Genomic DNA, 16,495 nt, shown 5'->3' with positions numbered 1-16,495 from the left:
ATAGCTGGCAAGCTAAGAATAGTTGGCACATTTTAAATGGATGAAAAGCACAAAAGAAGTATAATACTTTTTGGTGTGTGGGAATTATGTAAAATTCAAATTTGCACATCCAAACAAAGTTTTATTGGACCACAGCCATGGTATTTGCTTATGCATTGTCTGTATGTGCTTTTGAGCTACAGAGTGACAGCATTGAGGGTTGCAATGGAGACCATTGACCTGCAAAGCTATTTACTATTTGGCCCTTTACAAAGAAGTTTCTTAACCCCTGGTCCAGATGACATAAATTCTTTGAAATGTGTTAAAATATGCTTATTATATAAATATTTCTCATGAGTTTGATGAAAAATGTATATTCTGTAATTGCTATATACCTTATCTTCACACATACTTAAATATACATACATACATACATATACATGTGGAGACAGGGATATCTATATCTATATCTATATCTATATCTATATATATCTTATTTAGAAACAGGGTCTTGCTGAGTTGCTTAGAGCCTCACTGAGTTGCTGACATTGGCTTTGAACTCCTGTCTCAGCCTCCTGAGTCACTGGGATTATAGGCGTTCCCCACCATGCTGGCTCTACATTCTTTTGTTAATAAATGTTGTATATTGTATTATGTATGTATTTGAATGCTTTTCCCTTCAGTTATTATTTTTAATCTTTTTATATGCCCCCCTCGCTTTTCTATACTTATTTACTTTCTTTTTTCTGGTTGTTTTTATTTTTGCACAGGGTGGAAAGAAGGATTGACTGTTTTGCTTTTTTTTTTAATAGTTTAAAAAATTTTTTTTTTAGTTGTTGAAGGAACTTTATTGTTTATTTATTTATTTGTGATGCTGAGAATGGAACCCAGTGCCTAACACACACTAGACAAGTACTTTACCATTGAGCCACAACCCTGGCCCTGTTTTGCTTTTTTATTTTTTGGTGCTGGGTTTTGAACCTAGGACAGCACACACTCTACCACTGAGCTATACTTGTCAGTGTTTGTTCATTCATTTCTTCCTCTCTTTCCCTCCCTCTTTAGTTTTGGAATTTCTATGTACTGTTTCTATTCTTTTAGAGTCTTTAGGATACTGTAGAGCATATTGGTCAAAATCATGGCCTTTGAAACCAAGCTTCTTCAAGTCACATCTCAATTTCATCATATTTTAGCTCCATGAGTTATGGTGTGCATATGTGTGTACCTATGAGTGTTTTTTAACCTAAGAAGTGGAGTTTATTAAAATTATTTTGAGAATTTAAATGAGTTAATTCATATTAAGCATTTAGATACCGTAAGTACCTTATGGTTAGTTTTATTGTGACTGTTTTGCTTGAGGACATTTGAAATTAGTATCTTAGCCTCCTTAGAACAATAGAAGAGTCTCAGAAGTTTAACTCTGACCATCTTCCTCCTGATTTATATGTAAATTAAATTATGTGTATTATTTTCTATATGTAAATTATTTACATTATTATTTATATGTAAATTAAAAAACTAAAATATGTATTTTAGTTGTGTCCTTTTTTAACTCCACAAAGTTCATATTATTTATTATTATTTTATACAGACTAAGTTTCTTTAGATTAACCCAAATGTTTATCAATTTTTTTGCACAAATTGCACAATTTGTTTGCACAATTTGTTTCTTGCCTTCCAGTATTTCCTACTGGGTCACTTTTCTGCCTTTGCAAATGTGCTTTTGAAGTTCATCTAGTGAAAGTGGTAAAAAGGACAGATTTGCTTATCTAAAAATGTCTTAATTCCATTTTTGTTTTAGAAATACAACTTTCCTGAACATATTTTTTTTTTCCCTAGGACACTTATAGGCTAACAGTTACTTTCATTCAACATTGGTGGATATATTCCTTTGTCTTCTGGATGCCATTAGTATTGTTGAGAATTCCTCACATGGTTTTTCCTTTGTAGATAGTTTTATTTTCCTTTCTCAATGCTTTTAAGATTGCATTTCCTCTGGTGTTTGCTAGTTCCACTTATTGTATATTTGTTTGCTTTTGTTCTCACATGTCTTATGTGATATCTATGTTGTGCTTCCTCTATCTAGTTTTTCCAGGTATCCTATGTGATACAAGTATATACTAGTCCTTCCTCTTTGTAGAGTCATATTTTACATTAACCTTGAAACATTACTATACCTATTGTCTCTTCACCTCTGGCCTCTATTGCATTCTTTCTGCTGTCTCATTTCAGGATTCTGAGTAGCTATGTAACATATCTACCATATCTCTTAATCTTTATTTTTCATCTCTTTTTACCCACTTCATGCTGCATGCTGGAAAAAATTTTCATATCTAGCTTACATTGTTCTTTTTGACTATTTTTAATGTACTTTAACTCATGCATCCTAACTCATCCATGGAGTGTCAGATTTCAACAATTATTACTTTTTCCTTCCAAAAGTTCTGCTGCATTCTTTTTCATGTATGCCTAGTCCATTTTTATCAGTCTTTTATTTATGCTTTTATTTTTTATTTCTTCTGGCAGCTAGATAAATGCTAATTAGGTTTTTTTGTCTCATATATCTAATTATCTTTGTTTATTCTGCTGACACTCATGGTGACTAATTTTCTCATATATCTTGTGATCTTTGATTATGAATTACACTTGGTTGATGTTAATTCATGGGAAATTCTGGGATGCTAACTTGATCTTATCATTTTTCTCTAGAGAGGATTTGTGTTAGCATTGTTGGATTTTCATCTTTTTTGTGGCAAATTAACTCTTTTTTTAAAAAAATTATGTTTTAGTTGTAGTTGGACACAATACCTTTGTTTTGTTTATTTATTTTTATGTGGGCTGAGGATTGAACCCAGGGCCTGCATGTGCCTAGGCAAGTGCTCTACTGCTGAGCCACAATCCCAGCCCTGCAAAATAACTCTTGATTATTAAAAAAAAAAGATAAATGCAAATGGTTTCATCCATTGTAAGCAGTTGTGTATATTCATTTATTTATTTTTAACTAGTAAAGTTTCTTGTAAGTGAAATAGAGGTTACCTATGGAAAAAACCTTTTTGTTAGTGATATTTCACTTCCTATCATGCTTTGCAATTTCCACACATTTGTATTCATATGGTATATAATAAAGCATTTTAAAGTTCTAGCTTTAAAGCATTTGAAGGCTAAACCAAACTGAGTTCATTAACCCAAATGAATGTAAAGAACCATAACAAAGCAGAAATATAAACATCAATTACTAAGTAGGAAGCAAGTCCAAGCACCTTATGAAGTGAGAGCATATGAAATAACCCAAGCAGTTTGGTTTGTTCTTTCAAATGAGAAATAACAATGATGGTGACAGTCAAAGAGAAATTACTAGTCTACCAAGTTATATGTAGAATACTGAGATTGGTTTACAACAATTATAATATACTATACTACACTATACCTTTTCTACACTTACTTATAGGTCTGATTTGCATTAAATGGCATTAAGACTGCAAGTCCTTAAATGACATTCATATATCTGACTGTAGGTGAGAGTAAAGAGGGATGTTTGAGAAATACATCCCTTTGGGTAGTATTTGGGGAGTTTCTAAACACCACAAATATAATTCTGCCATTATAATTTCTACACATTTAAAAATTCTCTGCTTTTTATATTATTTCATTTTTAATGTCTTTTAAAAATTTTCAGGGTGTCCTGTGATGTTTGATACATGTATACAAAATGAAATAATCAAATCAGGGTATTTAACATATTTGTAATCTCACACATCTATCATTTCTTTGTGAGAAGATTCAAAATCCTTTCTTCTAGTTATTTTGAAATATTCAATACTATTTTCTGTGTGTGGCCTTTATCTTCAGCTGTAGACTCTGTCCATTCCTGAGTTTTGCTACTTGAATCCACATTTTGGATGCCTTATTCTTTCCATGTCCCCCATCTATTCCATTCATTCTGTCCTACATCATTTTTGTCCCACATGTCAAAATTAACAAATGAGATTTTTGAAAGGGAAAAACTTGCATACTTGTATAATGGTGATGAAAAACTTGTATAATGATGATATTGTAGATAGGTAAGCTTAACATGTATTTCTAGCAAAAGCATAAGCAAGATTGCAATGTTATTAAGAACTTTTTATAGTACTTAAATGGAGACAAAGATGGCATATTCATTAAACCTGAAGTGATCACTAATATTTCTTTATCTGAAATGGTGTCTGAAAACAAATATGTTTAATAAGGATAAAAGGGGAAAGCTTTGAACATGTAGAATTTAGAAATATAGATGATGGAAAGTGAAAGATACAGCTTAATTTTAATTGGGTGTTCTATTTGACTCTAAGTAGTATGTTTGCTAACAGAAACACCCAAAACAGTTTAGGATGCTTTACTGGAAGGGCAGCTTGGATGAAAGGGGCCAGTGATCTCTTCCTGACTCAGTTATCTGCCCACTGTATTTGAAAGTAGTGTTCTGTTCTGAGCGTAGAATTTGGTGATGGGGAGAATGAAAGAACAAAGCACATCCAAAGCAGGGTAAGGATTGTAGTTAGGGTTCACTATGTCTTCTAAGGAAAGGGAAAGGAAAATTTTGAAGACAAGTGTTAGATGTTCTGGCTGTTAATTAATAGTTTTGTTCTACTATTTCATGGCTTGTAATGCCTAATGGAATAAAAATAATTTTGTATGAATTTTAAGGGTAGAACCAGGACTAGTGGTATTATTTAAGGAAAGTCGATTAGGGTTCATAAATCAAATGACACAGGATTTGGAATATGCAGACCTAAATTTTAATTCTGATGTCAGAATTGGCTTTGGCCAAAAGAAAGAAATTTCTGCTCTTCATTTGCCTAATGTGCTAAATAGGTATAATAAGGCTTATTTTAAGGGTTAGAGTTAATGCATGTAGATTGCTTAGCTCCTGGCATAGGTAAATATTAAACAGATAATCATGGTTATACATAATATTGGTAAAAATAGAGGGTTTTAACATTGGAAATGTTCAAGTGGATGGTGACCTAGTGGAATTATTGGAGAGAGGATTCACGACTAAGGTAGGAACAGGGGACCTGACAGTGCAGTTCTTCTGCAACTTTCTTTACTTCCTTGGCCTGATATCTCAGTTCCCCCTGACTGTGCTTTCATATGCTTCACAAAGCAGGCAGGTTCAGGCTATTTTAACCAAGTTTAATTTAGAGTCTTTCGTTGACTATTGGAAGTCAATTGAGTAGGAAGTTAGAACACCAGGGTGTGTGGGGGCGTAGCTATGTCAACTAAGATGCTATAACAGTAAGAAAGCACGATGTTCACAAGACTTCTCATTTTGTGGATCCACCTCAGCGAGGAGGTGAAGTTTATGAAGGTTGGTTAAGGTACAAGAGACAAAAAGTAAAAAGTTAAAAAAAAAAAAAAAGTCTTCACTACTTCAAACTACATCAGGCTCTTGGCAAGAGCTACAATGAAAAATGGGATCCGAGGCAGCGCTGCGGGAGGCGGGTCTGGGCTTGTTGGATGAAGCACAGGACAGGCAGTTTGGAGATCTCAGGAACCACTGGAGGACCCTGGGTACCACCGGTTTACCGCATAGGGAGACGAAAAACAGGAAAGCGACAAAAAGGGGGAAATAGGCCAGGGGTCCAGAGAAGGAAGACAAAAGGCTGTTTTGGTCACTGGGTGCGGCAGGTTTACTGCCACAGGAGAATGGCCCGGATCTGTGCAGCAGGACTCGAGGCGCTGCGACTGAAGAGCTCCCTCTGCCTGGGCCATCCACTTTTGCCAGGTCGAACCTCTCCACAAGCTCTATTGCCCATGCCGTGTCTTCCTACTGCTAGTCGGTCTCGCTGGGGCACTTCTGGAAACCCGCCTGCGGCTCGGAACCCCGGTCTGACTTTGATCGCGGCCTTGATAACTTGGCGCGGCGCCCCGCCTCCTTCCCTCCGGCCGCCCCGGCCCCTTAGTCTCGGGCACTGGGGTGGACCGGAGACTCCGCACCTCGGCTGCAGTCAAGACCCGGAGAGCGGAGCCAGCTCCCGGCCACGCGCGCGCTCGCCCGCTCGTTCCTCGCGCGGGCACTGGGCATGCGCGGCGCGGCAGGCTCTGGCCGCGAGCGGGCGGGCAGCTCCAGACTTCACAGGCAGCGGCAAGCAAGGCGGTCTCGCCTGGCGCGAGGCGGGCGCGGTGCTCGCCCTGAGAGCCCTTCTTTTCTGCCGGGCGCGGAAGGCGACTCTGCGGCTCAAGAGAGATCTGGAGGGCGCTCTCCAGGTTAGGGTCTTTCTCCCGTTCGCCTCCCACCTCGTCTGGGTTCGTGGAGCCTCGGGAAGAGCCGTGGCTTCGAGGGCGGTTCCGAGGTAAGAGCCCCTCGGCAAAAGGCGCCCGCCCGGGGGCTCGGCGGCTTTGACTACCCCTTGACTTTAAAAACCCGCCTTTGTGTGCTTGGATCTGAGCGGTGCCCGGCATCGTGTCCGCCCTCATTCACTTTGACTGCTTTCAACTGGTGTTGGCAGCCAGGTGTGCGCGGACGCTGCCGCTGGAGCGCGTCCGCGCGCCTCATCGTGGCGCGCCGCGGAGTGGGTGCCCACCCGCGTCCCCCCACTCGCGGCTCCAGGTTTTGGGAAGGCAGAGAAGGGAAGATTCTGTGTAATACTCCTTGTAACGTGGGCTTCTGCAGATACACCTGCGCTTATCTGCTAGGTGGGTCAGTATTCCCATTAGGGCTTTCAAAACTACTCTCCCCCACCCCAAGTTGGGAGGGTCTTTTCAAAGTGATCCATAGGGATAGGGTCTCACCCTTTCAAATTAAGATAGCTCATTGTTTTGGGATGGTTGTCAGTCTCTGATTGTTGTTGACTTTCCTTTCTCAGCTTGTTCCACTTTACTTGCACCATTTTACTTTGGGGATGATGGCCTTTCTTCTGTTGTTGCCAGTTAAAGCGTTTGGGATAGATTTCCCACCCCAAAAGACCCTACTCTCTCCTTTTTAATTTCAGTAATACCTGTATGAACAATCTTTGCACCGATTGTTTTCATGCTGTTTCTTAAATCCTTCTTTTCCTGTAGTACTCACACAGGATTGCCGGATTCTTCCTGGGGACAGGTCTCTTTGGTAGTAGGATTTGAATCGGTAGGTAGACATCTAGAACAGTAAAGCATTAATTGGAATCTTTCTTTACTAAATATGTTTCAGTGAAATATGTAATTGTTTTTCTTTAAAAGGTTTCAGTTTTTACCTCTAATGGGAGTAGGTAAAATAGCTAATATCTTAGGATGAATTCAGATAAAACTTGGTTTCACATGTGTATGAACAGTTTGATATTTGGCTTTGTCATCTCTGGAGGGCAGAATTGGGATTCCTGGAAGGCTTCCTTATGTTAAAAACAAAACAAACCCGGAAAGCTTGAAATATCTGTGTTGTGTATTGCTCCTACTTTATTGCCATTGGAAAGATGCCATTCTATAGCTCTGTGAGTTTTGGAAAGTGTGTACAAATGTAGATAACGTGGCAGTGAGTCTATTGAAGTTAAAATCATTTTCATTCTCTCTCGCCTAGTGTATATTTTCTTTTTGGAAGTGGAGCTTTCTGAACATGTTGCTGTAGTTCTTAAGTTGCTGGTGTGGAATTTTTTTTTTTGGTCATGGATTCACATTTAAAAATTGTAAGTTAAAACACTTTATAGACTTGCCAATATATCAGAAATGTAATGTGTTCATAGGATGCTTATAGTGCAGAATACATAGATTAAGACTTAGAAAAATTCCACAAATCATTCACTTCACAGGAGGGAAAAGAAAGAAAATTTGTGTTTAATTCTTACTCTGAGAAAACCATAGTTCACAATACTTGGTGCATTCACTCTATAATTTATTTTCACTTGCTAATATCACTGAGCGTCATTATATAGCAGTTTTAATGGGGAATTAATAGTGGAGAGTACTTTAAGTCAAATTGTATTTAAGATGTTTCTTTTGTTAATTTTGAACAATTTGTGACTAAAGACGTCTCTAGCTTCTTCCTCCTTTCAAGTTTTTGACCTATGCTAATTCTTTGGAGGTACCTTTTTTGTCATGACATAGGCTTGCTACTCTCTCTGCTTCTACTGTTCTTATTTGATCCATTTCAAACCTAGTCTTTTTCTTATGTTATACTACACAACATCTCCCCCACTGCTTTTTATTTCCTCTTTTGTTCATTTATCTGTTTTCTGCAGCAGCACACTTTAATCAGGTTTAAATAATAATAATAATAATAATAATAATAATAAATAGTATCCAGAAGAGAAAATGATACTTTTTAAAAAGTTGTTTTTGCTTTCTTAAAGTTTTAGTGGAATGAGTATTTTAGCATTAATCTGATTTATTTAAAATTTAGGTTAGCTTTTCTGAGTCATATTAAACATATTTGGTAGGTATTTGGATCAGAACAAAACAACATAAATTAGTAATAGGTTACAAACTTTCAGATATCTGCAGAGGTGTGTAAGGGGAAAAGTGGAACTTTAAAGTACTCTGGCTGTAGTACATCCCTGCTGGGAATTACTGCATGACATTGTTTGCAGCTGTTAGTGATTGAAAATACTTTCTTGAGAAAAATTCTGTAGTGGAGCAGTATTAAACATTTTAAGTTAAATATATATAAGAAAGTGGAAGGTTCTTCAGTGCTGCAATAAAAACTTCTTCAGTGTTTTCCAGACACATTCCTAAATGGGATCTAAAAAATGCATTTTTTAAAGAACAGTTTTCTGGAAAAAGTACAGAAATAGTACAGTTACTTCCTATATAAGCCCATACCAGTTTTCCCTCTCATTAACAACTTATATTGATATTTGTTACAATTAACAAACTAGTTATCAGTTTGTTATTACTAATTGCAGTTCATACTTTATATTTTCTGTGTGTGTGTGTGTGTGTGTGTGTGTGTGTGTTGTGTGTTGTTAGAAGTTAGACCCAGGGCCTCCTGCATGCTAGGCAGGTGCTCTACTGCTGAGTATACTCTCAACCCTCCTTAGTTTTTATCTAATGTCTTCCATTACAGGATCTTGTTGTCCAGGATGTTACATTACATTTAGTAATCAAATGTTTTAGGTGCTTCTTGGTTGGGGTGGTTTCTCAGCCTTCTCTCTCTCTCTCTCTCTCTATTTTTTTTAAATTGATTTTATTTTTTTAAATACATGACAGTGGAATGCATTACAATTCTTATTACACATATAGAGCACAGTTTTTCATATCTTTGTATATAAAATATGTCCATGACAATTCATGTCTTTATACGTGTACTTCTCTTGTTTTTGATGATGTTGACAGTTTTGAGGAGTACTGGTCAGGTATTTTGTAGAATTCCCCTCCTTTGGAATTTGTCTAGTGTTTTTCTCACAATTAGACCGTGAGCATGGGTTTTGGGAAGGAATATGACAGAGGTAAATTGCCATTTTTATCACATCGTATTCAAGGGTACATATTGTCAGTGTGATTTATCATGGTTGATACTTATCTTGATTGCCTGACTGAGGCAGTATAAGGTTATCCACTGTGAAATTCCTCATTTTCCCACTTTTTATCCTATACTCTTGGAAGGAAGTCGCTGTGTACAGCTCATACTTAAGAACTAGAGAGTTATGCTCATGCCTTACCCCCAGCCTCATGGTTAGAGTATCTGTGTTCATTATTTGGAATTCTCCTTCATGGGGAGTTTTCTTTTTTTCTCCACTTTATTTACTCATTGTTTACTCTTATTGGTCATCATTTACTTATGCTGTCATGGATGTATGTTTTATACTTTGGGTTATAATCCAGTCTATTTTGTTACCCCAATTCTTACAGTTTGGCCCTGGTGTCCCTTTGACATACCACCATCAATGTGAGTTTTTTTTCTTTTTGGAAGCATTTTTCTTTACTTTCTGGTACTATAAGATATTATAGGCTCTTCTTGTATATATATCCTGTACCAGTTTGAGAATTAGCCATTTATCCAAGGAATCTGGTTCCTTTTGTTTGGAAATTGTATTAGAAATCAAGGTTGGGTGCCAGGTGTACTTGTTGCTACTGGGATGTCATTGCTATCAGGCTTTTTCATGTGAAAAAGGCAGGGAGTGTATGTATGTATGCAAACCTGTGTATAGGAACGTGACTATACATATTTGTACATATGTGTATATGTATGCATATATATTTCTGTGTGACTCTCTAGCTGTATTAAGCTAAATATGAATTCATATTTATATCTTTAACTGTAATCTATTCACTATGTATCATTCTGGTCTTTACCCATTTATCTATAAATGTACTCCCAACAGTTGGAAGAAACCTGGCTCCTACCATCTGCGTAATTGTTCATTTCCATTATACAAAGATAGCAATATTGGAATTGCTAACCTGTGCTCTCATGGGAAACAACTTTATCAACTACAGTACAGTGCTTATGTGTAGTTCCTTTTGCATTTACTTATCTATTTATTTATTCTGGGGATTGAACCTTGGAGCACTTTATCACTGAGCTACATTCCCATTCTTTTTAAAAATTATTTTTGAGACATTGAGGACTCAAAGTTGGGTTTCACTACGTTGCTGAGGCTGGCCTCAAACTTGTGATCCTCTTGCCTCAGTCTCCTGAGTGTTTGGGATTTCGGGTGTGTGTGGTAGCACCTGGCTTCGTTTTGCTTTTTAGTCTTTTTGTCTTCTCTCATTTCCAGAGTTGTCTAAACACTTTTTTTCTTGTGTGCACTTTAGTGAGATTGTTGCACACATTTATAATACAGTTAAAAGTCTTTTTGTCACAATCTGCATTCTATCTTGGAATCCTTTGACCTCACAATGATTTGCTTACATTTGCATATGCTAAGGTTCACTCTTTGTCCTATTAGTTCTATGTTTTGATATCTCTATCATCATAATGTCACAGTATCAGGAATAATTCCAACACATTAATATTCTCTGTGCTTCACCTATCACCTTCTACCCCAACGGTCACTGATCTTTTTGCTATATCTGTAGGTTTGTCTTTTCCAGAATTCATGCAGCCTTACCACATTGGCTTCTTCTATTTAACAATATATATTTAAGGTTAATCCATGCCTTCTGAAGTTTAATAGCTCATTTCTTTTTATTGCTTAACAGTATCACATAGAATCTTGGTTGCTTCCAGGTTTTGGCAACTATGAATAAAGCTATTATGAGCCTTTATATGCAGGATTTTGTGTGGACACAAGTTTTGAAATAACTTGGATACATACCTAGGAGTATGATCACCAGATCATATGGTAAGATTATAGTTAGCTTTGTAAGACATTGCCAGACTGCTTTCCAAAATGACTACCATTTTACATTCACACTAGCAATGCATGAGAGTCCCTATTGCTGTACATCCTTGGTAGCATTTAATTCTGTAAATTTTGGGGGTTTTATTTATTCTTATGGGTGCATAGTAATGTCTCATTGTTGCTTTAACTTGCCATTCCCTAATGACATAGGATGTTACATCTTTATGCTTGCTATTTTCTATCCACATATGTTTTGTGGTGAGGTATGTGTTCAGGCTTTTTGTTTACTTTTTAATGGGGTTGTTTGTTTTCTTACTGTTGAGTTTCAAGAGTTTTAAAAATTACATGTTTTTTTCTTTTGTAATTCTGGAGCTTGAACTTAGGGCCTCGTGCATACAAATAAAATGTGCTCTACCACTGAAGTTTACCCCCACCTCTCAGAGTTAAAAAACATGTGTATATATATCATATTTATATCTTTATACATATATATGTGTATATATACATATATATAGTATATAAGCATATTTTTAAGATATGTGTTAAAAAAGACTGGCTTGTCTTTTTATTCTCTTAACAGTGTCATTGTCAGAGCAGATACTTTTAATTTTAATAAAGCCAATTTACCAATTTCTTCATGGTTTGGTGTCATTTTAAGAACTCACTGCTAAGCCCAAGGCCACCTGTATTTTATACTGGTTTTTATTTTTGATTTTTTGATTTTTCAGTTAAGACAATAGAAGATATGATTCATTATACACATAGCATACTCTGCCACTCTGAGAACAACTAGTCCAGAATGTCACAGGTCCAAGGCAAAGTGTTAATAGGGACTATTTTGACACGAGCAAGGTGAATGTCTCAGAGGTGGTCTTGATGATTGGATAGTCTAGATGCATTGAGAGACAAACTCTAGTCTGTAACATACAGTCCAACACTTGTGCCAGTGTCCCTGGCCTCCAGCATTCTTTATTTCTGTTCTTCTGACCTCCATGGTGCAGAAGCTAGAAGTTAACTAGAATTTCTCCTTTATCTTTTGTGCTTTCACTTCTTTCTTCCCTTTCTTTGTCATGGTGCAAAGGTTTCTAAGAGAATGGTGCTAATGTCCAGAGCCATTTTTTCCCCCTTAAAGTTTAATAGTTTTGCATTTTACATTTAAGTCTATGATCCATCTTGAGGCTTAAGATATGTGATTAACTTCTTTTTGCATATGAATGTTCAATTGTACTAACGCCAGTAAATGTGTTGTTTAAGTCAATAGATTATAAATTAGATTTAGAATATACAGGAAACTTTTTATGTGTTCTGCAAAATTGCTTTAATAGAAATAGTTGAGAAATGACTTGGAAAGTAATACCACGTATGCTCTGTGCTGAGATTGGTTCCTGGGCACTTACATGATTTATTTCTCTCTTCTTTACTCCAAGATTTGTTGTGAAAATGGTTTTCTTAGTACAGAGTAACATCTTTCTGCTCTTTTAGATCTTAACATAGAAAATAATTACTAAGTTTGATTTTTCCATGCAGAGAATCTGGAATAAGGGGTTTGCAGAGTATGTGATGGGAAGAGGCAAATGATCTAGAAACCTGAGGCTTAACTACATTTTATGGGTCTTGAATATTAACCAAGACACCTTTTCCTATCACAAGTAGCTTTTTTTCAAGTACCTCTCTTTTGATAAACATTATGTGTTATTGACATTGGAGCAGAAGTACTTATATTGTTACGTGAAAGTTAGAACCAGTACCTTTCAAGATGCATCAAGAGAGACTGACACGTGTGGCTCTTTATAAGAGGTCTTTCTAGAAGGTCTTTATCTCCATATTATTATTATTATTTTTCGTGGTGCTGGGGATTGAACCCAGGGGTCTTGTACATGCAAGGCAAGCACTCTACCAACTGAGCTATATCCCCATCCCCTCAATCTCCATATTATATAAATTAAGAATAGATTCAGAAAAACAGGGACTTATGTATGGTTCACATGGGGAGAATAGGACAGAGTTGGAAAGGGAATCCTGATCTTCAAAACCCATGCTCTTTCCACTTGGCTATGCTGCCTCTCACAAAAGAAAAAGCAAGGGTAGTTGCAGAGTATCCTTGATTTTATTATCTTCATTAATAATATATTCTACTTAAATGACTATTGAGCTAAGTGAGAATGGTTCAAGAGATTGTATATTTAAGATCCATAGAAATTGTTTAAACTGTTTTTTTCCTATTGATCGATCTATATCTCAACAACCCAGAAGTGTGTAGTGTTGGAACATATTTATGAAGAATGAGATTCTTTTATCTTTGAAAGAGGCAGTTGTGAGGATTAAGAAAAATAAAACAAGTACAGGTAGCATTATCTAGTCATTTACCCCTTTTCCCCACCGAATTTTAAGTTTCTTGAGGACAGTTATCTTTAAATTCCCTGTGGTATTTAAACACAACACATCACAGAGGGTACACACTCACAGAATACTTGTTGAGTGAAATTTGCACGTGTGATCATACTTTTTTGCAGAATAAGAGTTTAAAAGGGGGGCTGGGGCTGTAGCTCAGTGGTACCTAGCATGTGTGAGGAACGGGTCTGATTCTCAGCATGACATATAAATTAATAAAATAAAGGTATTGTGTCCATCTACAGCTTAAACAAATTTAAAAGAAAGTTTAGAAGGGAATGAGTTTTTCCTCACAGAGGAAGTTGAACATTACTGAATTTCATTTGTTTATTCATTCCTCACTTGTTGAGCATTTGTTGAGTGTCTGCTCTGTGCCAGGCACGAGGAATAAAAGGTGGAGACAGGGTCTCTGCCTTCTGTCTTCAGGAGACCCAGAGAACAGAGGCAGGTAGAGGACCATTTCAGTGCTGCAGGGCTGAAGGAAGTGTGTATTAAAAGACAGACAATGGACTCTGAAATCAGAGAAACCTTATCTACCTTAGTTTTCCTATTTAAGAAATTGAAAGAATAGTAGTACTCACTGGTCACAGTTGTAGGTGAAAGGGAGGTTAAATGAAGAAAAAAGAAGTGTATGTGAATATGTGTGTGTGTGTGTGTGTGTGTGTGTGTAAAAACACACAAATAAATACTTGTTTGTATTCTAGAACATAGTAAAGGAGAGGCTCATTGTTACTGAGGAAGCCAGAAAAGTATTGGGGGAATCTCAGGATGAATTTTTGAAGCTGAGAAGGAGAGAATGAGGTGAGACATGAAGGCATTCCAGGCAAGGAGATGGGTGTGTATGACAAGTGTGAAATGGATCCTCAGGATGGGAGTGGTGGGAAATCTGCACATTCCCACATTCAGAGCTCATGGAGAATTGAATAACCAGTAATTTTTCATTTTTATAAGTAACAGTACAGTATACTATTTGTTGCATAGTGATAGAGAGAATAAAGATACCAAACCTGAGAATTGTGTGAATTTCTGCTTGTAAATATATGGCTTTCTGAATATAGCCTTTTATGTGTTCTTTTTCAGTCCTGTGATACTCAAGTGATTATATACGACTTAAGAAAGGCGACTTGCATGCCTTTGGGTGAAATCAGAGGTCCTGTGTTAAACCATTCTTCTATTTTGTAGCATAGCAATTTACGAATGTAATATTCTTTGCAGACACAGTCTGGTCCTGTTTGAGCTATCTACAGTTCTGAGCCATAAACAGTTTCTAAACAGAACCTCAATCATAGAACTTAAGAATGTGCTAAAATTGTTTGTTAAATAAATTTTGTGTTTGATAAGAGGAAAGTTGAAAACTCGTGTTCATAATATAGGGGAGATTAAAAAGAAAAGGGGAAAATAGTAAAAAAAATCAATAGAAGAAGGGAAGTTTGTACTTAAAAATATTTTTAAAAGTCCATTATTGAAGGCTTTTGATTTCATTTTATTTGGAAAATCTTATATTAATATCATAAGATTATTACCTCTCTAAGTTAATCTTATTCTCCAAGTTCATGTATGTTATTGGGATATTTACTGGTCACATGCTTTTTTCCTACTAATTATAATGTTCGTAATATAATTTTTAATAATAATTTTCATTAGAAATTTAAAAGTTGAATAAAGTACAAGTGGCAAAATAAAGCATAAAGAAAAATAAGTATGAAATTCATCCTTTTTGAATATGTCAAATATGATTTATCTAATTTTCTACAATTTTGACAATTGAGATTAATGGTGATTTTAGACATGAATGAACAATGAGACAGTTTTTGGCATGCTGACTTTCAAAATATAAAGAAAGATATACTTGTGAGGGTAGAGAAGATTCACTAAACAGCTAGTGGAAGTCAGTCACATTTAAAAATCTTGCTTTGCTTTGTTTTTGAGGGGGTCTAGATTTCTTGAAATTCAGTCTGTAAGTAACTTAGAATATTAATGACTTGTTTTCTGTCAGAACAGGCAAATTGCACTTGATCATTTCTTTGATATACAGAAGAAAATAGAATATTAATATGTCTATGTGAATTTTTTTCCTCTAACAAAATATTCTCAGCTTATTTGTATGTATGTATAAGTAACCTCTAATTTCTCTTTCCAGTGTATTTTAAAAATTTTAACTTTTTTTGACAACATATATGTATTTGGGAGTTTAAAATATATTTTGTTAATCTAAGGACATTTATTTTGAAACCAGATCTTAGTTTGAGTTTTGTTATTTTACTGTGTTTCTCTGTTATTAGAACTTCTCTTGTATAGCCTCTTTTTGGTACAAAAAATTACAGCGTTATATATATATATTTTTTTATATATCAAGATCCTTTTAGTCAAGAGAGAACATTTATTTTATTGGTAGTTCTTTCATTCAGCTCTTTTGTGGAGCCTTGTTGGATTTTGAATAATTTAAAAGCAATGGAATTCTTTCTGTGATAAAAATCTGGTCATTGGGCCAATTCTTGTAACATTATTTACATGATACTCACCTATATAAAGGTGTGGGATTAATGTGCATGACCGAAAGAATATGTGTTAGATTTTTTTAATAATTTAGAAAAAAATAATTCCCTAATGACGTTAATGTGCATTAATTCATAGATTTAATTAAAGTATTATCACTTGAGTTTTAAAATGAATAGTCTGTGATGGCCAAACCTAAACATTAATTTGTAAAGAGTTATAAAAAATCATTTTACTTAAATTTAGGAATAATTTTATATATTAGTGTATTTGTTATTTTTATAGAATTGCAGAATCAATTGTTTAAAGCATCAGCTTTTTGTTTTACTATTTTAATTTTCATATTTTTCTTTCTCAGACTGTTGCAACAAAAAGTCTTAGCACCAGTTACTACA

General features: G+C 35.7%; 1 protein-coding gene across 3 annotated transcripts in view; it reads left to right on the top strand.

The window, feature by feature from the left end:
• Positions 1 to 6,076: 6,076 nt before the first annotated feature.
• Eps8 (EGFR pathway substrate 8, signaling adaptor) overlaps positions 6,077 to 16,495 on the top strand; it is a 161,587-nt gene continuing 151,168 nt past the window's right edge. For 2 of the 3 annotated variants that reach the window (XM_076854154.1, XM_076854151.1), the window contains exon 1: positions 6,077 to 6,311. The gene's annotated coding sequence lies outside the window, so the exon portion shown is untranslated. The remainder of the gene's footprint in view (positions 6,312 to 16,495) is intronic. The other variant, XM_076854152.1, reaches the window with a different exon arrangement.

The sequence above is a fragment of the Callospermophilus lateralis genome, chromosome 4 (assembly GCF_048772815.1).
Source record: "Callospermophilus lateralis isolate mCalLat2 chromosome 4, mCalLat2.hap1, whole genome shotgun sequence".
Classification (NCBI taxonomy): domain Eukaryota; kingdom Metazoa; phylum Chordata; class Mammalia; order Rodentia; family Sciuridae; genus Callospermophilus; species Callospermophilus lateralis.
This window is presented reverse-complemented; position numbering and strand designations above follow the sequence as displayed.